This window comes from Mixophyes fleayi, chromosome 2, assembly GCF_038048845.1.
Source record: "Mixophyes fleayi isolate aMixFle1 chromosome 2, aMixFle1.hap1, whole genome shotgun sequence".
Lineage (NCBI taxonomy): Eukaryota > Metazoa > Chordata > Amphibia > Anura > Limnodynastidae > Mixophyes > Mixophyes fleayi.
The window spans coordinates 368,333,101-368,358,969 of record NC_134403.1 but is presented as its reverse complement, the minus strand read 5'-3'; the positions used below and the strand labels follow the sequence as shown (position 1 = coordinate 368,358,969).

General features: G+C 42.0%; 1 protein-coding gene and 1 long non-coding RNA gene across 2 annotated transcripts in view; one reads left to right on the top strand and one right to left on the bottom strand.

The window, feature by feature from the left end:
* IGSF11 (immunoglobulin superfamily member 11) overlaps window positions 1–25,869 on the bottom strand; it is a 215,782-nt gene that overhangs the window by 93,691 nt on the left and 96,222 nt on the right. The gene's annotated exons all lie outside the window — the stretch shown is intronic.
* LOC142140537 (uncharacterized) lies at window positions 1,177–23,899 on the top strand. The gene is made up of 3 exons (XR_012688536.1): window positions 1,177–1,485; window positions 22,984–23,105; window positions 23,780–23,899. It is a non-coding gene; the product is annotated as an uncharacterized LOC142140537 (long non-coding RNA).

The window sequence follows — 25,869 nt, the reverse complement described above, 5'->3', positions numbered from 1 at the left end:
TAATGTTAATAGACGGCCGCGACTTGATATAATATAGCCGCAACGCTAATGATTTAAGCTGGAGGAGTCAAGATACAAACAGCCAATCAGAAGCGACTAGATAGTGCTGCTAAAGGCTATCATCATGGTCCCATCCCGCCATTGGTCCTCTGGGAGAGGATATTAAACCATGTGACCTGTAATCTGCTGTGTCAGTTTTCAGGAGCGCACTGAGCGTGCTCCTGACAGAACACGGATTAGTGCGCCATTTTGCGTCAGTGAGAGATCGCTTTTAATTACAAACACACAATGCAGTTTACTGATGGTGATCACAGGGATCAGTGACCCCTTCAGCCACCTCTGCTGTCTCCAAACAGTTTTCATACAAGATCAGTTTAGACATTTTGTATTTCAGTTTAAGGCAATCAAAGCGCACCGGTCACCTTGTCCTCTAGTGTTTTTTTTTATTTTGCTCTATAGGACAGAACAAACTTTCCTCCTGGACATCCCGAGGGGGAGGTCAAGTGAATCATTGTGCCATGGGGAGGCGCGAGGGGCGGAGAGGGAGGGGAACCCAAATAACGTGTTTTGCAGTGAAACGCGTCGAGTCCCAATCAGGTAGAAATACCTGAAATTTGAGAGCGTCCCAAAAATTCCAGGCAAGGAGGCAAATGTGTGCCCTTGTGTGTGAGCTGCCTCTCCCAGGCAGACTTCCTCCTGTGCACCCGACTCTACAGATATGGTAGAGCCAGGCCCAAGAGCATGCACTCTAATCGGACATAACGACTGGCTTTCGCCTCGAGCTGTCAGACACACAATGATGAGGATGTCTACAATCAGCAGCACTAACTAGACGCATCCAAATGGCTGATTGTGTATATTATATCATATGGCAGACGTCTATCTCATTACTGTATTGACATTTCCATTTGGACTTTGACAGGAGAGAATATTATCGTTGATTTTTTTTTTTTTAAGGATTAATGAACAAGTGAGGTGCTTGTATTTCAGTACATTGTAAATTAAAAATTGCAACTCGCATTAATTAATAATTGTCCAGGCGCTGTTCTCTCCTGTGTTTATTTGCTTGTGGCATGATCCCCTCAATGTACAGTGCTGTGTAGTATGTTGGTACTTTATATATAAAAGAATCGTAAAAATAATGCAAACAGAGGTCACATAGGAATTGTCTTGTACTATATCATTATCCCACCACTTGCACTACACTACAGACCCTGTCTCTAATTCACCTTTACCTTACCCCACATGAACCAGACTGTTAGCTATCTCCCGCCGGCCTCCATGACACAGCAACATACAAGCAGTTTGGCTGTTTTGCAGCCACATAAATCAGTTCTTCTCTCTCTCCGTAGGTGCCTGACGGCTCTGCAAGGGGTGAACCTTATCTGCTCTCATCTGTCTGCGATCCACCTGTTCTGGTACCCGCTGGAGCGTCGAACGTGAAAAATATTTGAGAAGGAAGCAGCTAGCAAGAAATACTGACAGGTAGGGAGCCGGCAATTACGCAGAAAGAGTTATATTTTCCTAAAAATAATTCTGACATACTGAGTTGGCAAACAGCTTCCTGGCTGCAAAACAGGGCGACTGAGAATATAAAGTGTAGCTGTGAGCATAGTCTAGAGGTGGAATCAGTACAGTGAAAACCCATTTTAAATTATCAATATTTTTTTTATATTTAGTCTGTTTCCCTGAACTCGTTCCGCAGAAGAGAATCTGATTTATGATGTCTTAAGACAATGTATCAAACTGAGCACACACTGCTAGATCCTGGCCAACAGTGACTTTGGGAAGTTTTATACCTGTATTCAGAGAAAGAGAAACTCTACATGGAGTCAAATTCATCTTTCGACCATTTGTCAAACAAAAATGGCCCTTTTACAATCTCCATATACACACAACAATGTTAAAGTGTCTCATCTACAAAACTCTACAAGACGGGTAGTTTGCAAAAGTGTATAAGTGAGGATAAACCAAGCAGTGGCTTAGAAATAAAACCGGTCCCCTTTACAGTTGCACCGTGTGCGTTGCCAGCCAGCCCTGCAAGGGTCACAAGGGTCCGTCCAAACAATATATGGCGGCTACAGTGCCTGGGGCATCCGTCCACGGTATCGAGATAAAACATACTGGCCAACTCTCCCTGAATGTCAGGGAGACTCCCTGAAATAGGGGTGATCTCCCTCACTCGCTGAAGAGTCTGGCATTCTCCCTGATGCTGAGCCAGTACAAGACGTGGTTGGCTTCGCCATCTGTGGCATGATGACACAGTTCAGAAATTGTGTCCTATGTCCATGTATTGATGCCTATGGAGGTGGCCATTTTCATGGAGACCAAGACTTAATCAAAGACTGACAGGTAAGACAACATGACTTCAGTAATGGAGACAGAAATGTAAAAGACACTTCAGTCTCTAGAGATTCATTAGCTGCCTTTCTTTAACGCATAATTGCCTACTCACCCGGAATGTCTGGGAGACTCCGTATTTCTGAGAGACCTCCCGGGTTCCCGGGAGTGCAGGGCAACCTCCCGGTTCTCGCCCCCGCAATAGATAAGTGGTGGGGGTGCGGGGCTTACTGACGCAAATATTGTGTCATCTTAGCCCCACCCCCTTCTGCAATTGTCCAAAATTGTGACAATCGTTTAGGGGGCTGGGTCAAGCCCCGCCCCTGCACACCTATCTCCCTGAAGCCAACGATAAAAAGTTGGCAAGTATGAGATAAAAAGATGCCCATGATTGGATGGCTCGCTGCATGACAAGGGAGGAAGGAGAGTGGTCGATTCTATTTCAAAAGCATGAGAGCCCTTAGTGTGGGGGAATTACTAAAGTAACTAAATGCACACTAACCAACACATGTATTTATCTAGACTATAATGACTAATGGTAGCCACTCATGGTGCAATTCAGTCTTTCAGACCAATCGGTGAACAGGCAGACCTGGCCACACTCTACAGAGCTGGTGATTGGGCACCATGAGCAAATGGCAAAGCGACCCAGTGCATTGTGGTTGGTCAATAACTGTACACACACACACCAGTTTAATCAACAAACAAATTTAACAGCCACACCGATCGATACCCGAATCATCCCATTTTGGGCACACATTCTATGATATCAGGCCAGCTTGACTGAACGTGACTAAATTAGCCAACTGGATTGTATGTATGTGTCCAGCTTCCAAGGGAAATACACTGTCGAATAAAAACATTACTCTATATAGGGTTCTGGATTGTTTTAAGTTTTTTTAAAAATACCTTATTTTCAAGTGCACTTGATCTGTCATTTAAGTAACTTTGTGGGTGGAATTAAGCTGCAAGTGACATCACTGTAACGGCTACCAATCATCTACCAGGCAACCATGGCAAACTACATCTCCCAGAATTCTGTGCTCATCGGCTAACCAAGTAACTGTTGTGTAGGAAGATATGATAAGCATATAAAGTTGTACCATGACTGCAAAACTTCCTACAGATAGTATTCTTGTACGCGCCATGATCACCACATCCAGGTGGATGAAAAGATTCCAAACCTTGCCCTGAAAAATTAATATAAATCAACTAAATCAGGGTTGTCCAACCCATGGCCCGCGGGCCACATGCAGCCCAGCATTCCTGTAAATGTGGCCCAGAAGGAGTTTTGGTTGTGGCAAGGGGGCAGCACTGTTAATGGAAAAAAAAAATACTGCAAAAAAAAAAAGAAAAGAAAATACTTAACTTGCGGTCACGCGGTCACGTCAGCTGGTACTCCGGCTCCCTCCCTTGTCTCCTCCTCCGTGCGGTGCTCGCAGTGAATGTCGGGCGTGATAACATCACGCCCAACATCCATTGCGGAGCGCAGCACAGAGGAGTCACCCGCGTGAGAAGAACAATCAGCAGCACAGAATTGGAGAAAAGAAGAGAAGAGGACAGGAGAACAAGCCGATTAAAAGGTAAGTTAAGGGGGATTTTTTTTATTATTTCAAGGGACGCTGACCAGTGAATAAAAGTCACCTGGTCCTGGAGCTTCATGGACCTTATCTCCCTGCTACATACTTCTACTTGTAACACTAATGGGGCATTATATATTATTCTCTTTGGCCCATTATAAGTTGTTATCCCTTAACTAACATAGTGGTGTAATTAGCAAAACAGGTCACAGTTTGGGGTCACAGTGATGTATATGTCAGGTACCGCAGACCCTGATATACAATGCCTGGCTTAAATGCACTTTATTGATATTGCATCGAAACAATACAAAAAGTGATTATAGTATAATAACTAGAGAGGATTTTTTGAACAGGGCGATTGAAAGGTAAGTATAGGGGGATTTGAAAAAAAGTGATATATATATATATATATATATATATATATATATATATATATATATAAATCACTTTTTTCTCATATATATATGTTAACTATGTTTTCTATGGTTTTTTTGGATGATCAGCTATCGTTATTGTTAGTGTATCTTTTGCGGCCCAAACAAACTCGTCGTCTTCCAATGTGGCCCAGGGAAGCTAAAAGGTTGGACACCCCTGAACTAAATGCTATTTTCTTTTGTATATTTTATTAGCATCCAGTTAGCCAGCGATGACCAACGTAACAGATTCTGTAGGCCTCACACTCCCCATCTCCTCCAAAGGGCCGGATAATATATTTATGCTACGCTCGCATTTGTGTGTCTGACCGCAGTACCTGCATCATGGGTGAACCATACTTAAAGGAGCAATCTCACATAGAGAATGTATTTATTTTTTTTATATTGCAAGTTAAGTGCATTTAGAGCATGCATCATTTTTCTTAACTATCCTAAAAAAAATAATCATTATTTCTTTTTCAAACACTCTCTGGTTGACAAATAAAAATGACAGCCAGACACAGCCAGTCTGTTACACAGACACAGCTCTCTGCATGTCATGGGGGGAGCGGCAGATGTCACAGTGAAAACAAAGCTCAAAGGGGCATTCCAAAGCCTAGCTGCTTACTATATCATGTGCCACTTGACTGTGGTTGCTATGGTAGCCCAGAATCATAAATAGCAGCCTAAAGAAAAAATACAAGGAAAATTGTATAAAAATTCTTCTTATTGCCTGACAAAGTGATTTATTTTAAAAAAATAAAACACACCTGATTTTTTCATGGGATCGATGCTTTAATTTTGAGCAGCTAATATTATTTTGACACTGATGATGTTTAAATAATGACAACAATTAAAACTAATTATTCAATTTTCCAATGAAATAGGATCAACATCTATCAGGGCAGCTGTGGGTAGAGTTTCATATGTAGAAATGGATGAATGTTTCGATGACCTAAAAAGTGTCAGGAATGAATCAGTAAAACCTTTTACTCTAACCTTGCAGCTGATAAAAATAATCAGTTCCTCGTTTTCAACATCAATAATAATGACTCCTTTCGATAGACCATGAATAATAAATATCATTTAATCAGATCATAAAAAATATAATGTGCCTGTAACTTAATATATCACCGAACGGCTCAATGTGAAGCATTGATTATTTGACGGTAATAAACAATCCAGAATTCTGCATACACTGAGGATGGAACATAAAAATATTAAAAATAGAAGAAAACGATGACAGCAGAAGAGCAGGAAAGTCAGATTTATAACTGTAATATCAGGGAAAATGAGACTCTGGGGAACCGAATTGATCTGTACAGAGGGACGGAGGGAGCGTTGGTGTAGATTAATGTAAGGGTGAGATCGTTGGAGCTCAACAAACCAACTTTGCCACGCAAATCATATACAAATTATAAACTGCTATCAGTAAGCTTAACATGTGAACTTTAACATGTGATATGTAAGAAATCAGAAATGTGTAAGGAAAATGTGGAACTTATTTTTTGCAATAGCGCTTATTTTTAAAGGTTAGCGCATGGCGTGGTACAACAAGACAACAGAGACAGGAAAGATGAATACATTGGCTGCTTTTGATGCCTAATATGGGCTACATACAAACCCCCAAAACACCATGGGCCTGATTCACTAAGGAAAGTAAAGCAAAAAAAAAATGAGTAACTTTGCCGCTTGGCAAAACCTTGATGCATTGGAGGGGAGGTAAAAATAAAATGCAGGGACAAGTTTATAGTTGGGGTAAGGCATGTCCTAGATCAACTTTAAATTTCAGTGTACAAATAAGCTATGAAGTATTGTGTGCAACATGAATAAACATCCAGTATTTCCATTATATGCAAAATAATAAACTAAGTTGCACCCCTTGCATAGTAACATGGTTTTGTCCAGGAGAATTTTTTTTTTTACCTTACTTTCCTTAATGAATCAGGCCTCATGACTTTTACCAAGTCCTATGAGGGGTTGTTAATCGGGAATAGTACTGTACTTTCAACGGGACAATTGTTGCAGAAACGTAGATTTAAAGGTGCGGTTATAAAGGAATTAAAAAAAATAAAATCAAAGTACAAATTTGACGTGTCACAAAGAAAGTCCCAAGTGTCACCTTACCCCCCTGAATTACAATGTGACTGAGGCTCTAATTAATAGTACTTTAGGATGTGTAGCAAACACAGTCCAAATACCCAACACACAACGGGACTATAAAATCACTGACACATTCTCATGTGTATCCTCCAATGTGGTGTACATGATACAGTGTACAAGGTGCCCTGAGGGAATCTACATTGGAGAGACCAAGCAGAAACTGCAATCCAGGATGAATCTACACAGACATACAATAAAGCAGACTCTGGACACCACCGTGGGTAAACACTTCTCTGGACCAGGACACAGTATGACAGATTTAAAAGTCTTAATACTGAAAGTTTTTTTTTTAAAATGACAGGTAGAGAAAAATCTGGGAATTCAAGCTCATAAGAACATTCCAGTCATTGGCTCAAGGGCTCAACCTAACACCTGGATTTATGACTCACTACATGGACCTACTTCACACCCCACAACAGAGTGACTCCAGATCTCTGAACTCCTAGGACTTTCACTCTTCCATCTGTAACGAAAACCTTGGCTTTAATACTTTAGCTTATCTTAATGATGTATTCCCCCTCCCCCCACCCTGTACAAATTGCTTGATGTAACAGCTCTTAAATGTTGTGGCCGTTTCTCAGTCATTAATTTGTAAACTTGCCTGATGAAGAGGGCTCTGCGCTCTGAAAGCTAGCAAATATAAAAAATTATTTTGGTTGGCCAATAAAGGTAACACTTCTATAATACTTTTGTCTTTTTTGACACAAAAGTATTCAACATCACATAGTACTTTAGGAGGAAGAAAAGAAAACTGACAGTAGACGTGTCATGGGCGTGACATTTTTCGGAGTGTGCATCACCATAACTTGGGTCCTGAAGTTACTGTATATTCATGGCTAAGATACAAAGATGCTGGAACTGTTTTGTACACAAGTAATAAACTGATAAAATATAATACTCATACAGCTGTTACCTTTCCGGTTTTAAAACCACATAGCTCGTGATTCACGCTCGGACAGAAGTCCGTTTGCGTGCCGTATCTTGTGTGAACGAAATCACATTCAATTCATGTCCAAACGCAAATGACAGTCCGGGAGGACTCCCAGAAATTCGGGAGTCTCCCGGACATTCCGGGAGATTAGGCCACTATGAAGTACAGTAAGGGTGTGCCAACGCTGATTTAAGTCCTGGGATTCTCTTAATTACGCTTGTGTCAGCCGTATAACTTGCACCAGCTACAGAGCAGGTGTAAGCGATGACTGATAGTGATGACTGACACGGCATAGTGTTTGTATTAAAAACTACATGTATGTGTTCCACTAGCTAGAACATGAACTTACATACACAGAACATGTGTATACAAGTAATATAGACCACAGAATAGCATTGTATGTACAGTACGTATTAAGAACATCCTGATTTATGTATTTAATGTAAAAGAAGCAAAAAATTTTTGCATGCGTTCTGATGAGGCCGTATATTACACATATTCATGTGTGTATCCTGCAGTCTGTTCTGTCTGTCTACAAATAACAAGTAATGTATAGCCAGACCATACTTATACCCAGATTCAAATGGAAACGTTTATTGAGATTCGCTTGAATTTGAATACGGGTGCACCAGGGGCCAGTGCAGGATTTGTAGAGGGGGGTTTCCACACCACGCCGCCAGTGGGCGTGACCAGCATGCATGGGGGCGTGGCTATAATATTAGACAATGGTTGGCTGCTCTCCAACTCTTCCTATCCCCATAATATACATGGGCAATGCTGCGTGCACTACTGTTAGGTACACGCAGCTCTCCCTTTTCAAACAGAGCTGTGTGAAGCGGGGGCAGGGTCCAGCCACCTCAATTATACAGTGCCCCAGGCTTGGCGGGGGGTTTCCAGGCACTAGAAACCCCCCCCTCAGTTTGCCTATGTAATGCGATGGGTTACCGCGTGATGCTTTGGTAAAGATCTTTGCGCTGTTTTTGCTTACACCTCATAGATGTACCGCACCCCTTCCAGTTTACAATTCGGACAGCGGAGGCCACTTCAACATCAGCTGATCAGTCGAAAATGAGGTTCCTTTTGCTTTGGGGTAACAGTGTTACTGCAGCATGGCTTCTTATTACAAGAGAAGGTGGCTGGACCCCGCCCCCGCTTCACACGGCTCTGCTTGAAAAGGGAGAGCTGTGTGCACCTAACAGTAGTGCACGCAGCATTGTCCATGTATATTATGGGGATAGGAAGAGTTGGAGAGCAGCCAAGCACTGTCTAAAATTATAGCCACACCCCCATGCATGCTGGTCACTCCCACTGGCGGTATGACCAGCATGCATGGGGGAGTCTTTTTTTGATAAATATACCCCCTAGACCTAAAATATTTTTAAAAACCCACTTAAAAGAGACAGAGCATAAGGACCTGTTGGTTCTTTTTTTGATGTCAGGTGTGATTTCTGATCTCATGTGAATAAATGTCATATCATTCAAAAATCATTCCACAAAGTGCCTCATGCCTCATGCCTCAGTAACATCGCTGGTTCCTAGAGATAGGCGGCATTCTAATGGATGTTGTTTCCTCCATTCACGGGTATATGGCAGGTACCGGTGTAAGCAAGTGACAGGTCCACTTTAAATTCCCTCATTGTCACATACGTAGTTTTTCCTTTAAATTGCAAAGAAACCCAACTACAAGTCAGTACAATCCCCAAAGTCAAATTGTATCAAAATAAATAAATAAACCGCAAAGTGATTGCCTGACTGACGTATAAATCTAAGAGTTCTGTCATTTACTACACTGCAGAGTGGATTGAAGATAAAAAAAAAAAAAGTTTTACATGTAAATGAATATTTTACATTTCTAGTTTAAATTTTTAACATCCAGATAAAGCACTTTGCATGAATATTGCATATTTTTTGTTCTAATCAACCAAAGAGAAATATAATGTCCCCCCCACCCCCTCTATATTTATCAAATGCAGGACCTGGACAGTAAATGTACAAACAAAAAAGAAATCTTGCAAAAGTTTTGATACTCCGTGACAAGCAAAGACCTCCTACCACAGACGTTTTTAATGCTAGTAAAATGCATGCAACGGGATCTGACATTAGGAAACATTGTTTCTAATGTCTCTATACTCACTGCAGCATTGTAATTGTGTTCCGATTGCATTCCCATTTTTGAAATGCGTTGTGTTCCGTCCAATGAGATAACTGTGTTGGGCAAGACTGCAGTGACTGTCAATCTGTACCTGCCTACTCTCCCAGAAAGTCCAGAACACTCACGAAGTTTTGAAATCCTTCTAGACTTCCAGGAGAGACCACTCTCTCGGATCCCACCTTTCCTCTTATGCCCCCTGCACCGGTTCTTGCCGAAAGGATTTTCAAAAATTAGACAAATCAAATGTGTGTCAAATATTTTTTTACTTGACATAAATTTTCACTAGCCTTTCAACTAAGCTTAAAGAACTGCTAACGCAACGCCATTAGGCGCCTGTCCTTACATTGTACGACTTGTTTACTACAGAAGAACGGACTCATGAGACACAATCATATCCAGTACATATCAGCACATTGATTTTACGTCATGGGCAGTGTATTTAATCCATGCTTTTACCATAGAATGAAGGAGTTCTCCTCATTTTCATTGTTATATTTACTAGAAGTCAAAATGGTACACCAACACCCCCACTGAAGTGGAGTTGAAAGAGAGTAATTGGTTACGGACACCACAGAAACAGGTCTAGAGTTTAAAGGAGCAGGCAGCCAGGTTGTGGGCTGAACCAATTTCCGTGAGCATTCAGCCAATCATTTCACCAGGAAATAGCTACATCATTGGAGGCAAGAGGCACGAGGCATGATGGTCCCAACGCGATACTAATGGGCGCTGAAACTTTGCTTGGCACCTGTAGTAAATTAAATGATGGGGACAGGAGGCTGGGATAACATACGGGTCTGTTTTCGACCTAGCCCAAATCGAGCCCTTCATAATGGGGTTTGTAAAATTTTATATTCAAAAAGTCTCTGGAATGCCCGGGAGACTCACGCATTTTGGGGAGTCCTCTAGGACCCTCAGCAGAGAAAGACACACCCTCCTGGATCCAGCTTCACTTTCTTCTGCAATGGGTTGGGACTTAATTCCATCATCATGCCCCCGGCCACCATTCCTCGATGACGAGAGTTATGCCATTGCGCATCAGCACTCCCCCCACACTAGTCCCCCCAAAAAAAGTCTGTTTATATGTCTGTATTACACAGTCATGTCAAGTACTGCTGTAAGGACAACTAGCAATGTATGATCAGGTGCATAGGCAAACTGAGGGGGGGTTACTAGTGCCTGGAAACCCTCCTCCAAGCCTGGGGCACTGTATAATTGAGGTGGCTGGACCCTGCTCCTGCTTCACACAGCTCTACTTGAAAAGGGAGAGCTGCGTGCACCTAACAGTAGTGCATGCAGCATTGCCCATGTATATTATGGGGATAGGAAGAGTTGGAAAAGCAGCCAAGCACTGTCTAATATTATAGCCACGCCCCCATGCATGCTGGTCACGCCCACTGGCGGCGTGGTGTGGAAACCCCCCTCTACAAATCCTGCGCTTGCCCCTGGGGTGGAAGATGAATCTTTAACAATACCACAGGAAAGAACCACATGGCTATATTCTGATGTACTTGCCAATGTCCTGTACTTATTTTCCTACTTGTACAGAAGTCTAGGAAAATTTGGTCCTCGCTTTAACAGAGCATTTGAAATGCATTTCCATAGTGGCAGATTCAACTGGCCGCGGCGTGCCGCTGGACACCTCCGCAATGTCCTGCATTTCTACTTACACCTGTAGGCGAGGAAATATGAGTGTAGATTTCAGCCCCAGCATTGGCGCAATGTGTCTTCGTGGACTGTTCCGAATATTTTACTGAGCGCTAGTCCCACAAATCACTGCGGGAAACATCACACTTGTCTGGCAAACACTTATCAGAAAGTATGTGCAGGTCTATTCACTCACGGGATTGATTGGAATATCAACGTTGAATATGCTCTAACAAAGCGCATTAAATACTTACAAGTAATGTCTGAGGTCTCACTCTTTTCTTGTCTGGTTTTTATATGCACAAATACCAGTAGGATCCCTTTAATAGCGGCCGCCGGAGCCTGCAAGACTTCGCTGCAAGTAAAGATTCCACTCATGCATTTGTCCTGTTTAATGCACAAGAGACGGAAAAATATGCAGAGGGGACTCAGCTGTGGACGGAGATTTTCCACTAAATTAGTTATACGATTTCAATTTTTCATTGTCATCTATGGTGCGCGTTGGCTGTTTGACGGAGCAGCTTGTCAGGCACTTCTATGTTGACGTTAGCCGAGGTTTTGGTGTGGAATTCCTTCATGTGACATATTGCCAGCAGCACACGGGTGTGGGTGAGATCTCAGCGCCGCCTTTCCTCTCAGCCGCCATAAGTCATTACAAACGCAGATACCAAAATCCATTTGGAAATATTATTTATGTTAATTGCCACAATCTGCATTTCACTCCAGGTACAACCAGAGGAACAATTTAGAATCAATCTGGTGATTAAAGAACGGTGACAGTAATTCACAGGCCCAGATGCTCTACAATGTCTTATTGAATATACGGAGATCTTAACAGGTCGTCAATGCCTTAAAGGTTTAGTTAACACTAAGGCTGGGTACACACTACGGAAAATCTCTCCCGATGTGACATCTTTAACGATTGTAACAACAGAAAAGAACAGTCCCGATCAGCAGCCGATTCATGTGTACAATATACACGTTTTACACGATTTACCTTCAGATCTGTGCTCTTCATCTGTCATAACCAAGGGCTGAAAAGATGGTGACACATTACATAATCGGCTGAAAACTCTGCAGTGTGTACCCAGCTTAAGAGGTTATGCTGCAAGGGAGGAACGATCTCAGTAACTCCTCTTTAGGTAGTGTTATGTGAACCTGGAAAGTCCTTATGGGGGGTATTCAATTGTCAGCGAGTTGTTTTTTTTGACCGTCATTTTAACGCTGTTTTTTATTATTTTCGAGCGGGTTAACTTTACCCGCGACTCAATTCCATTTTTGACGCTCAGGTTTTTTTCATGAAACGATCCTCTCGCGCTCCAGTAAAAGGTCTATTGAAAGTACAGGGTGTGCGAGAGGCAATTGTTTTTTAACGCGGCGGGTAAAACAGGCCAATATGCTGTTTTATCTCGCACCTCCTTGGGGTGTGTTAAAAATAAAAAACCTCTGAAAAGTATTTGAAATCATGTGAAAAATTTGGAAAAAAATGTAAACTTATGTTTTTCACTAATGCCTAACTTGTGTAAGTTGATTTTCTTGTGAAAAAATAATGAAATAAAAAAAAAAAAAATCACTAATTAATTATATTTATGTATGTTTTTGGTACAAATATGAATATACTAATGTGTTTTGACATGGTATAGAGCAGGGGTGTCCAACCTTTTAGCTTCCCTGGGCCACATTGGAAGACGACGAGTTGGTTTGGGCCGCACATAAGATACACTAACAATAACGATAGCTGATCATCCAAAAAACCATAGAAAACATAGTTAACATATATATATATGAGAAAAAAAGTGATATATATATACTTACCTTTCAATCGCCCTGTTCAAAAAATCCTCTCTAGTTATTATACTATAATCACTTTTTGTATTGTTTCGATGCAATATCATTTAAGCCAGGCATTGTATATCAGGGTGGCCTGACCAGGCCTGCGGTACCTGACATATACATCACTGTGACCCCAAATTGTGACCTGTTTTGCTAATTACACCACTATGTTAGTTAAGGGATAACAACTTATAATGGGCCAAAGAGAATAATATATAATGCCCCATTAGTATTACAAGTAGAAGTATGTAGCAGGGAGATAAGGTCCATGATGCTCCAGGACCAGGTGACTTTTATTCACTGGTCAGCGTCCCTTGAAATAATAAAAAAAATCCCCCTTAACTTACCTTTTAATCGGCTTGTTCTCCTGTCCTCTTCTCTTCTTTTCTCCAATTCTGTGCTGCTGATTGTTCTTCTCGCGCGGGGGACTCCTCTGTGCTGCGCTCCGCAATGGATGTTGGGCGTGATGACATCACGCCCGACATTCACTGCGAGCGCCGCACGGAGGAGGAGACAAGGGAGGGAGCCGGAGTACCAGCTGACGTGACCGCGTGACCGCAAGGTAAGTATTATCTTTTCTTTTTTTTGCAGGATTTTTTTTTCCATTAACAGTGCCGCCCCCTTGCCACAACCAAAACTCCTTCTGGGCCACATTTACAGGCTAGATGATTGTATGGTAAAAAATAGTTAAATAAAAAAACATGCTAAAGAAAGGACTGTAATGTAGATATTATCAGTGTGTAATACAATCTAATGTATGGAAATGTATGGAAAACCTTTTTTTTGTGTTATACATGACCGCTTTAAAACTCCCCTTCACTCCCCTAAAATCTCGCAAACACAATGTTTAACGCGCGGGGGCAGCGCTCCCTCTTTTTCAATTGAATTGCACAAGTTTTCCCACTGCGCTAACTCAAAACGGTTGATATTACCGTCAAAAAACCCGCAGGAGATTTTTTTTTTACTCAGCGGGGAACAAAAAAACTTGCTAACAATTGAATAGATAAGAAGATGCAAACTATATGTAAAAATTAATAGCTATTCTCTAAACCCTGTTAAGCTTCCTGCATAAGTCAAATATGTAAGTAACACCTAATCCTGTCATTATAGTTCACATTCAATGCATACTGCATGCTAAGGGGAACTCATTTGTTTAATGTATGGACCCATAGTACATCTTACAAAATCTCTGCTAAATGGACTAGGAATTACAAGGAGCTAAGATCAACAGCACGGGCAGCACGGTGGCTCAGTGGTTAGCACTTCTGCCTTACAGCACAGAGGTCATGAGTTCAATTCCCAACCATGGCCTTATCTGTGAGGAGTTTGTATGCTCTCCCCGTGATTGCGTGGGTTTCCTCCAGGTGCTCCGGTTTCCCCCACACTCAAAAACATACTGGTAGGTTAATTGGCTGCTAAAAAATTGACCGTAGTCTGTGTCTGCCTGTATGTTAGGGAATTTAGACTGTAAGCTCCAATGGGGGCAGGTACTGATGTGAGTGAGTTCTCTGCACAGCGCTGCGGAATTAGTGGCGCTATATAAATAAATGGTGATGATGGTGATGAACAGAAAGTTGTCTGGTCGGCTACGTGTAAGATCTGTAGTTTTATTTCCCAGTTATCAACTGATAAAAATTAGGTCATTCTAATTAAATCTACGGCTTCAGATGACAAATATTCATTCATCTCCATAAACCACATAAAGGCAGCCGGTTCCCAAACGTCATTACAAACCACAACTGGTAGAATCACATTGTGGATTGTAAAAGAAAAGAAAAGAGAACAACAATACAGCAGAGGGTCAACTGAGACTGCGGAGATGATGGATGCTTCCGTAAGACAAAGAAATGGTCAATGACTTATGAAGATAGCAATATTCAGAGCCCGTCCTTATCTAGCGGGACAACGCTCAGCTCCCGTCATCCACAGCGGGTTAGTTATGGGATTTATCTTACACTCTGACATCCTCAGACTGAGAACAGAAAATATAGGGACATAGGCAAGGTCGATGATGAGGACTGAAATACGCATTTCTTTTCCTGGTTTACCAAATTAATCATCTTACCAGACATTTGGGGATCTAGTAAAGGCTGACAGTCTGTGATATAAGGAATTAAATTGTCTCTTTTACTATGAAAATGTGCTATAAGATGTGCACCAAGCTCGCCCCTCTGATTCTGCCACCAAACAAGTGAACTTCTCTGAATGTTATTAAAATAATTGATGAAAAATTCCCATCTGCCAATGATTTCCACGAGGGTCTCTGACTGATCACCTCTCTCGATCTAGGTGGGACGATCCAGAGTATGGGGGACTGTCCTGTTGTCTCAACTAGGTGTTGTCGTTTGTCCGGAAAACTAGGAATGTCGGGATGTATATTATTATGTTCGTAACTATCGTCACCAATAAAGATTGTCCGATGCAATCAATGTGGTTCCAAAGCACAAAGATATTTAATTGGCAAATATACCAAACTATAACCGATACATACGCCTGCGCAATGGACTTGGAATTTTGGGAGCTATGGATTAAGTGAAAGGAAATGCTGAACCCAGAACATGTATTTTATTTGAATGAACTGTTTGCTGTTCCGAGTTCCAATGTATTTGCCACTATACGCTATAGTTAATAGGAAAAAAAACGGATTAGAGTTCCCTTATTTGTATAATGTACATAATAGTGGATGACTCTATAAAATAATCTTGTTATAAAACTGTACCTAGTTTCTAGGATGATGTTAGCAGGTCTTCTTGCATTTAGTACAGTTTCATGATTTGCATTCTCTTCCCCACATTTCCTTTATCTCCTACCAGAACTCTCCTGTCAATCTAACAGGTGTGTGATAATCCTGCCACAAGCCAGTATCTTTAGGGCATGACCTAATGGCAAAGGCTATGTGTGACAGCACCGGGTATGGAACATAAAATCATTTGGGGCTAAGTCAGGTCCTGAGAAAGTCAGAAGATATGACAAAGGTGGGAGACACGACTCCCGGGTCTGCAAACAGCAATAACATAAAACAATGTGTAGAACAAACGACACACTGTTGAGCTTAGTGTCCATTTAAAGTTCAGCCATAGCTTATACAGAGCAGGCTGAACGCATATTCAGCTTATTAGTTAGGATAAATGTTATATCTGCTATTATGATTATTGTTACTTAGCTTCGATTTGACTCTTTACCGACGCAGAGGTAACCGGGTTCCCTATTTTCCCAGTGCGGAGCGAGATGTTTAGCCAGGCTGGGGCCATTCAGTAGTATACTGACGTGACATCCACCTAGTAAAGACCTCACACAGCATTATCACAACCCACAGCAACCAATCTTAACGTGCCGTTAATTTGTGTGACTACACTAAACTGCTAAAATCGGATTATTGATTGGCAGCTACAGATTACAACACATCCTTGCTCTTTGCAGCAGGTTATAACATAAACTGTGAATGATGATTAAAAATAAAAATACATTACACAAGTAATAATTGCTTTCCATATTCTTTCAGAAATATAATGCATATTATGGGGGTGTCTACAGAACGTAGACACCTCGTGCCCAAATTAATCTCCTTCAGATTATGCATCATATCCGCGGAGACACCTCACGACGATGTTATGACTCTAATATTCGATCATTTTTCCTCGCACCGCATAGAGAAAAAAATGAGCAGAAATTCCTACCGTAATTGCTGGCAATGCGCGCAGTCGGACATTGCGGTGATATCCGTGCGCCACTTCGCTGGCAACTGAATCTGCCGTTATGAATGTAGAAATAATTATTTCAGAATATATTTTCGCAGTTAGATGACCAATTCAAGCCATTTTAAAAACAAATCCTGCACCTTATTCCCCAAGATAAGTGAAACAACAATTTCGGTTTCCAGCTAAGAAGGAATTAATTTTTAGTTGCACTCAGTCGCAGTCAGGAAAGCCTTCGGCAGTGTGACATAATGGCATGAAAAATGAATCCTCCAAGACACCACAATAGGAAACAACATTTATTTGTCTGTTTAATTCTGCCCTAAATACAGAAGGATTTGTAATGACTAATTATGATCTTAATTCGACCCCCTCCCGTGTTCACAGACTAAGTAACAGAGCGTGAGAATGGGAACAGCCTTTGAAGTGGAAACCAATCTAGGTTAATTTATCAGCACTATAAATTATCCGAAAAAAAGGCAGGGTTTTCTGAGGAAGAAATTCTTGACAAAAGGCAGATTGTTACCGGGTAACTACGGCTCTTCCTCTTTGGTTCGGAAAGTGTTTACTTTAAGAATAATTGCACAATCTGAGGAGGGGACAATGGCTCCTTTCTGTGGTGCTGTGTGAATCGCAGACTCTGGTGCCAGTCAGCTAAATTATTTGGATCGATCTGATGAGCGGGAGGTTCCTGTGCAGAGTCTCTGCTCTTCACCGTTAATGGCTGAGGGAAGAAGACACGCTGCCAAAATAATGCTATTTACAAAACAGCGATCAATACCAGTAAATGAAGTCGCCCATCCGGAGATGTCTCCAAAATCACTTCACTCTGTTTTCCATGTTTGTTTTCGATATTCTTGAGTCATAAACTTCTACTGTCCAGCTAAACAAAACCTGATTTACTCTCACCAACCGCCACAGCACCTGTCACGTAGAAACAGCGGAGGCAGCCATTTTGTGACAGGAAACAGAGGAGGCAGCCATTTTGTGACCGGAAATGAGAATGCAGCCTGTCAGTTCACTACTCTCACAGAATGTCCGAATTTCCTGGAAGAGCAGACACCCTCCCAGATGCCGGGCATAATTATTGTGTCATTAAGCCCCACCCTCATCACACAAATGGCGCAGCATGGCAGGGGGCGGGGCCACGTCTCTCCCCACTTGACCTCCCCTCCGGGATCTCCCCGCCACTGATCGACACAAACTCCACTATGATCTGTCCAAAGCTGTCCACTTCTATGTAAACTCAGCATTATCCAAGTACGACTAATTGGGATTGCCCCACCGAAATCGGGACATTACATTATTAGTAGCTTACTAGAATAAAGCAACTTGCATTTTGGGTTAAGTGGACATTTAATATGTATTAGAAAGGTATAAGGCCATTAAGCAAGGTATAAGATTTTTTGGTGCGTTGAACTAGGGTCAGAGCACCTGTTGACTGCTCGATCGTGTGACCCCAGTTTTACAGTTGAAAAAGATTGAACAACCTCTAGCCAATCAGTTAATTGTCATGCCAACAGCAGTACAGAATATTTCAGGAGATAAGTATGCTGACCTTGCCAGTGGTATTATACAGTGCGCATCCATTATTAGAGAAGTGTGGCCATCAGCCTGAACGCAGTTAAAATCACGTGGGTGAGTGATTAGGTGTTTAGCCTATGGGCTTGTATATATTTGAACCAATAGGTAGAGAGAGGGGGGTGGTTTTGTTTTATATAGGTGTTGGTTGTCATCCATTTTCCCCTCTCTGTTTCCGGATTCCTCCCTCCCTCCCGGCTGTTTTTTAAATGGTTTCGTTTCTTTGGTGGGAGAGCAGTGCAGTTGGTAAGTTTGCATATGGTGCTTCGTTTATATGTCATAGGTCACTATCCCCCCTTTCGTATGGTGTTGTCATCACGTGTGTTGGGTCCAGTGAATGGGACTCCGGGCCAGTATGTTGATTATCTCTGGCGGTTTATATAGGGGGGTGTAGTCTTGCCGTTGGACATATATTTCGCACCGGCCAATAGATAAGGTAAATCCTGGGTTGGTGGTTCAAGGGCCTGACCTTTCCACCGTTATTGGTTTTGTGTTTGCCTTCTGCCCTGCTCTCGTCCGCCTTCAGCCCCTTTAGTTTAATATATCCATTTAATAAATATTAATAAATATATTTTAATTCCAACGTTATTCTGGTGTCCGTGTCGTTATTGGTTAAAGGTATTATGGTAAACACTATGAGCTTCCTCACTGTGCATTTTATTATTATTATTAATATTTATTTATAAGGCTCCACAAGGCAACCGCAGCGCCGTACAGAGACAAACAAAATCACAATACAATGGGAGACAGCACAGTACAGTAAACACAGCAACTCAGTACGCTCAATGCACAGCTAGAGAGGGCGGGGAAGGGGGAGGGAAGATCTGCAAACGACGGGGCCCAAGAAGGAGGGCGCGGAAGACAGGGAGGCCCCCTAGGGGGGAGGAGGGAGCGAGAGTGGACGTGGGGTGGAGGACCCTCGAGGAGGAGGGCTAAGTAGCTGGAGAGCAGAGTTAGAAGTGGTGGAAACAGGAGGAGAGATGGCCCTGCTCAGAGGAGCGTACAATCTAAGGGGAGGGGTGGACAGACAGAGAGACGCAGGGGAGAGAGGGAGAGTAGGGGGACGGAGGCAGAAGATAAGGTAGGAAGTTAAGTGGGAGACAGAAAGGCTTTAAGAAAAAGGTGGGTTTTTAGGGCCAGTTTGAAGCTGGACAGATTAGGGGAAGTTCTGATGGAGGGAGGGAGCTTGTTCCAGTGGAGGGGGGCAGCGCGGGCGAAGTTTTGGATACGCGCGTGGGAGGAGGTTATAAGGGGGGAAGAGAGGCGACGGTCAGAGGCAGAAACGGAGAGGGCGGGATGGAGCATGAATAGAGAGGAGGGTGGAGATGTAGGGCGCAGTGGAGTTGGCGAGGGCCTTGTAGGTGAGTGTGAGGAGCTTAAAGAGGATTCTTAAGGGGAATGGGAGCCAGTGAAGGGCTAGGTAGAGGGGGGAGACAAAAGAGGAGCGGCGAGAGAGGAAAATAAGCCTAGCTGCAGCGTTAAGGACGGATCGAAGGGGATCGAGATGAGAGTGGGGGAGGCCAGTGAGGAGGAGGTTGCAGTAGTCCAGGCAGGAGATGATCAGAGAGTGGATAAGGCATTTGGTGGCATCTTGGGAGAGGAAGGGCCGGATGCGAGCGATGTTGCGCAGCTGGAAGCGGCAGGATTTAGCAAGAGAGAGGATGTGGGGGCCAATTATCCATGATTGCAGGCTGCATGTAACAGAGGCAGTGACATGATGTGAGGAGAGGAATGGAGGCAGCAGGAAGCCACAGACTGAGAGTTATATAGTGGAAGGAGCAGGGTCCCCCAGCAGCACAGAGTATATCAGGAGATGAGTGATGTGTTAGTGAGGACAGGGCTGCATGTGACAGGGGCAGTGACATGATGTGAGGAGGGGAATAGTAGCTAGCAGGAAGGACCAGTGTCTCCCTATATGACACACAATAGGGACCTGAGATGCAAATGCAATTTTTCTTGCATGTTGGGAAAATACTGACAAATTCTGTCTGGCTTTATTTTTACACTGTGACTGGGTCTATTTATCAATATATGGAGACAAGGTTAATTTTCAGTGATAAGAATCTCCCAATAATTCTCTTTGGATTCCATGATGTAAGAAAATAAAATATATGTATTTTTGCACCTTGGCGCTCCACACGTCACATGTTATACACTATAATTCCAATAACAGTATTTGGATAAAAATCACATTTATTTGCAATATGTTAAACAGTAGTTCTGGCCAGAACATATATTTCTGTTAATCAATCAATGCACTCTTAAATGTCTCAGCTGTTCATTTGACCGTCTATTGGTTTGTCCTGAAAAATTCAGTCTAGGTCTTGAAAAATCTAGAATTGATATATATGAATAAAAGTTGTCCAAATATACCCAGAGTATCCATCTTATATTATGTCCATTTACTTGTCCAAATAATGTATTTTGGTTTAGGACTTATTCTTTCTTGCCGATCGGTGCTTCACTAACTCCCCTTCCTAGCAGGGGGAACCCAACGCAGGTGTCTTGGAGTCTCGGACCGACTCGGAAATCCATTGGATGCTGTGCATGCGCAGTAAACACTGTTCTATGTGAGCCGGTTGTCACTCTCGGCTCATATTAAATGCCGATAATTGCGGCTTTGTTGCATAAGGTCTGCGATAAGTCTGCGGGTTAAAATTCCTTCTATTCTCCGCAGTCTGTGTCCACAGTATAGTCTGTATAATTATTTTCCACCAACGCGTTTCACCTAATCAGATCAGGCTTCTTCAGGGAAAATTGGCAAATGTAGGTCTCTCCGCGGCACACAGGTTTAAATCTCCCTCCACGTAGGTTTTAATTGGTTCCCGCCTCAGGGTAGGAGGTGCCATCGGAATGTTCATTCATTTGTTTGGTTCCATTCTCAGCATATAATCTATTTTGTACGCTTGTTGAAAACAACTCTATGATGTAGACAGTCATTGTTCAGATTATAGAAATGAGAAATGACAATCTATGTGAATGAACCGTGGGCAGCACGGTGGCTCAGTGGTTAGCACTTCTGTCTCACACCACTGGGGTCATGAGTTCAATTCGCAACCATGGCCTTATCTGTGTGGAGTTTGTATGTTCTCCCCGTGTTTGCATGGGTTTCCTCCGGGTGCTCCGGTTTCCTCCCACACTCCAAAAACATACTAGTAGGTTACTTGGCTGCTATCAAAATTGACCCCAGTCTCTCTCTGTCTGTGTGTGTCTGTGTCTGTGTGTGTGTGTGTGTGTGTATGTTAGGGAATTTAGACTGTAAGCTCCAATGGGGCAGGGACTGATGTAAGTGAGTTCTCTGTACAGCGCTGCGGAATCAGTGGCGCTATATAAATAAATTATGATGATGATGATGATGAGTAGATAAAAGATAAATTACCTTCCAGATCGATACAGAGAAAAGTAATATCTTCCTAATTTATATGAATTTAAATAAAAAGATTACAAGTGATTGTGTCCAATATTAATAACTTATTGAATTAAGGGTTAATTAGTAAGAAAACGTCCTAAATCAAAATCTGAATTGAGGCCATAAGACATTAAAGTTCCCAAATCAAAAATCCATCTCGCCTCTTCCTTAGAGATTATGGGAACGAAATTCGCCTCACGTTACGCAAACCTGTTTGTGGCGCACTGGGAGAATAACGCCATTTGGAACAACAATCCTTATTTTGAAAACATGACAGTATGGCGCAGATACATCGATGATGTAACGTGCATCTGGAAGGGAGAGCAAGATAGACTGGTGGCCTTTACAGAGTACATAAATCATAACAATGTAAATTTGAAATTGACGACCACTATTAGTAAAGAGAGATTGGCATTTCTTGATATAGAGATCTATATTGATAATTGAATATTGTGTCCAACATGTGAAGTGTAGAGCGCCAATGGGCAAAATTACATATATTCTATACCAAAGATAGGGATACTATCTTATCCCCATAGGCAGCACCACTGATATATCTCTATATACATTTACTGAGGACAACGCTGGGTTTTCTCTTTTCGATTTAAGAAAATAAAATGTGAAAAGTGCAAAACGGGTGTGAATACTTTTTATAGCATCTGTAGCTGTTTGGGTCAATTTTACTCTTATGCATAAAACAAATGCCTTTAACACAAGCTATACACTGGCACTGATGAGTTGTACGTGACTGCGCTTAATCGTGCCATGTACTAGGAGTGACAATATGTCATGCTTAATATCTGTATTTTAAAAATTGTTTGTAATGGTCTACTTTATCTGACAGATACTCTGAGCGGTGATGATTAAAGGCCAGGCTGCGATGGATAAAATCAGGGACACAAGAGCTCTGTAGGAATGTGTGGCCATGTGACTTCCTCAAAGCCCTGGCCTAACCTTAATGAATGAACTCCAAACATTCCGACATGACCCCTGGGCATCAGGATGACCATGTGACCATCCCCACATGACCTCCCGTTTCACCCTGATCTTCCAAAGGCATTAACATGGATCGAATGAGATATTGAAGTTAAAAATACATTTAAAAAAATAAATATTTAAATCAGATTATTACTACTGGATGATGGAGAAACGCATCATTATCTTGTGTGCTACATATCAGGACATTCAATTCCAGATGAAAATAACTTTATTAAAACTTAATCAATTAGTCTTGTCTTCCAGCTGGTTCTCTGTTGGTCCAGATGTCCCTATATTACAAAACTAAAATCAGGACAAAGCAGGACATGTCTACACTGATGTGGGATTTGAAACTGATCTAACCTTTTGGGAAATATGGAGATAAGGTAGGAAAAGAGGAGGTGGGTGGGGCTTGATGATGCCGTTATCGGTGATTAGTGGGTGGAGTTTTCTGCAGGGGGCGGAGGGTTTCTTGAGGCATACAGAAGTATCGCCTGCTGTCTCGGGAGACTAAGAGGTCTCCCCTTAATTCTGGAGTCTCCCGATCAATACAGAAGAGTAGGCAACTGTGCTTATAAGAAATAGACAGCCCCCCTGTTGAAAATTATAACATACAAATTTTCCCTGTAAATACTTAAGGACTGGCACCACTAACCATTGACTATTAAGATGTTGTTATATCATGGATATACACTCCAAAAATGGCTTTTAAATACAACACATTCATGCAACACACCCTGTGATTTATTTTTGCAACTTATCATGTATTGTACGGTTACATTGTACGAGGTATCTCCACCTTCAGATAACTTGTATTGCTTTGTACATAATCTCCCTCCTCCCACCTTTTTTTTTTATATATAATTACACTGAATTATAACTCTGGCTTCCTCTGTACGTTCCAGGCATGTATTTATGTAACCAGGCACAGTTGTTGTATTCTGTTTTGCCATTGGATGTAAAAAAGTAAAAGTTGCCGGATGACGCCCACAAGCCAACAAAGTTTTTAGAAAGTGGACCAAAATGTTAAGTTTTTATCCTGAATCTGATTTTTATCCAGTGGACCTGATATACAGTGTCAACAACACATTATTTTTCCTGAAACATTATATGAGCCTATGAAGATTACCGACACTCCTCGGAGCTCCGAAATCCAACTCAGCCCGGAAGATTATTGCAGTGACCAGCAGAGACGTTTCAGGCTGGATACAGCGCAGACGAAACACGTTTAAATATACCTGTCTTACAGAAGAGAAAAGCTCAACATGAAACAGCAAAAGATTTCCTTCTCTCAATGTCTGGCGTGGGTGACAGATGTCTGCTTCACGCACAATAAACCAAGTCTTAAACCTTAGGTGACACTCGTTGGCGAACGCAGCAAGGCTGAAAAAAAAGTTCCTGGGATTACAAAGAGACTTAGAAGGCAGATGGGCATGGGATTAAACGCTGTATGACGGAGAGCTTTTCCTGCGCTAAGATGTCAACAACTCCTTCAAGTCAAGATGAAGCACAGTAAGAAAATAAATGACTTTTTCCCTTCACAAGGCTCCAACATCTGCACTAAGTGCTCAGTTCTTACAGCCACTAAATTGCTGCTGTTTAAAAGGAAAGAGATTGTACAACTTTTCCACTGGGGAAAACAAGAACTAGGACACAATAGATTCATCTATCAGCCCTCCCAGTTGTCAATAAAAATCACAGCGCCATGTACACCGGGGTGATGTATCATCCACAGGAAAATAATCCAGCAGAGACCATTACTTTGTGTATCCACTGCGGCTGGGACGGTAGTGTCGGCATTCCGTAGTGATATCCGTATTTTGAAGGCGATCTATTATAAGACATTAACTGGAATATGTTTAATAAAGTATAACTGGAACTATAACTTTTTTTTTTTTTTATTAATTACAAATTGATTAATTCTTCTCTAAGCATACTCACACTAATGCATAACTCCCAACTGTTCCAATTTTAGGGCTCTGTCCCGCCTGGGGACATGTTTGTCCCAATGGACAGGAAAGTTTTGGGAAGGGAGGTATATAATGGGCAGCCTAGTGCATAAGCAAAATAACAAACTTATGCAGTTAATGTACTTAACGCTATTATAGAACATTCATATATGCAGGTGGTAAGCTTGTATTGTGGCCAATGTCAGAGAACAGGTTGCTCGTATCTAATTTTGCACCTCGGGTCACTTTATATATCTCTATATAAGTCAGTTTAACACAAAAGGGATGCAGCTCCAGTTATAACATCTTTACAGTTCGACTGTTACTAGAAGAACCTGCTGAGACAAACTTCCTGTCTATGCATGTTCAGTAGAGCAATGTGGACGGCTGGAGGCTGCCCCACTTCCTGTCTTCACTAGATCACAGGGGACACCACTACTAAGATGGGAGATGGAGCGTAGCGCTCTATAATAAGATGTTGCACAGTGGTCATGCCCTCTTGCAATATGGCCACGTCCCATCCCGAGATGTTGGGAGGCATACTAATCTGGTCTTTGATTGTGTTTCGGACAGTTATGGGAGAAGTTTGATGGTTTCCTGAACAGCCTATAAGGTCATGTGATACCTATGAAATATTCCAGACACCTAGAAAAGAAATAGGATGGGAGAGTAGAGCCACATAGAAAGGAATCATTCTGGCCTCGCCCCTTCTGTATTATGAAGCAAATCTCAGCATTGAGCAGCAGGTGGTGGGCTGACCACCAACCACAACTGAAGAACCTGGAGACCCAACACACTGTGTCAACAAATAGGTAACACCTAACGGGATTGACATAGAAATCATCCAATCAGGGTGCCAGCAGTGGGATTTATCACAAAATAGGATCATCAATCATAATTCCTCCTGCAAATGTTACCTGCTCTCTGATAGTATTGCCTGCGGCGTCCACAAGCGCTAATACTCGGTAATATATAATAGGGCTGGATAGGAGCACTCAATATTTACATGCATAAATCACAAAGTTTTGTTGACACGGTAACTAGTACCGTTTGCCAACAACCTCAGACAAGCCCATAGTAAGTCTGTTTGAAATTGAAAATAAAGAACATAGAAGCAATATGTACAGAATTAATTACATACTCAATGTTTACAGGAATAGGGGAATTTTCTTTACAGTCTTAAGGCCTATTTATGATGCCG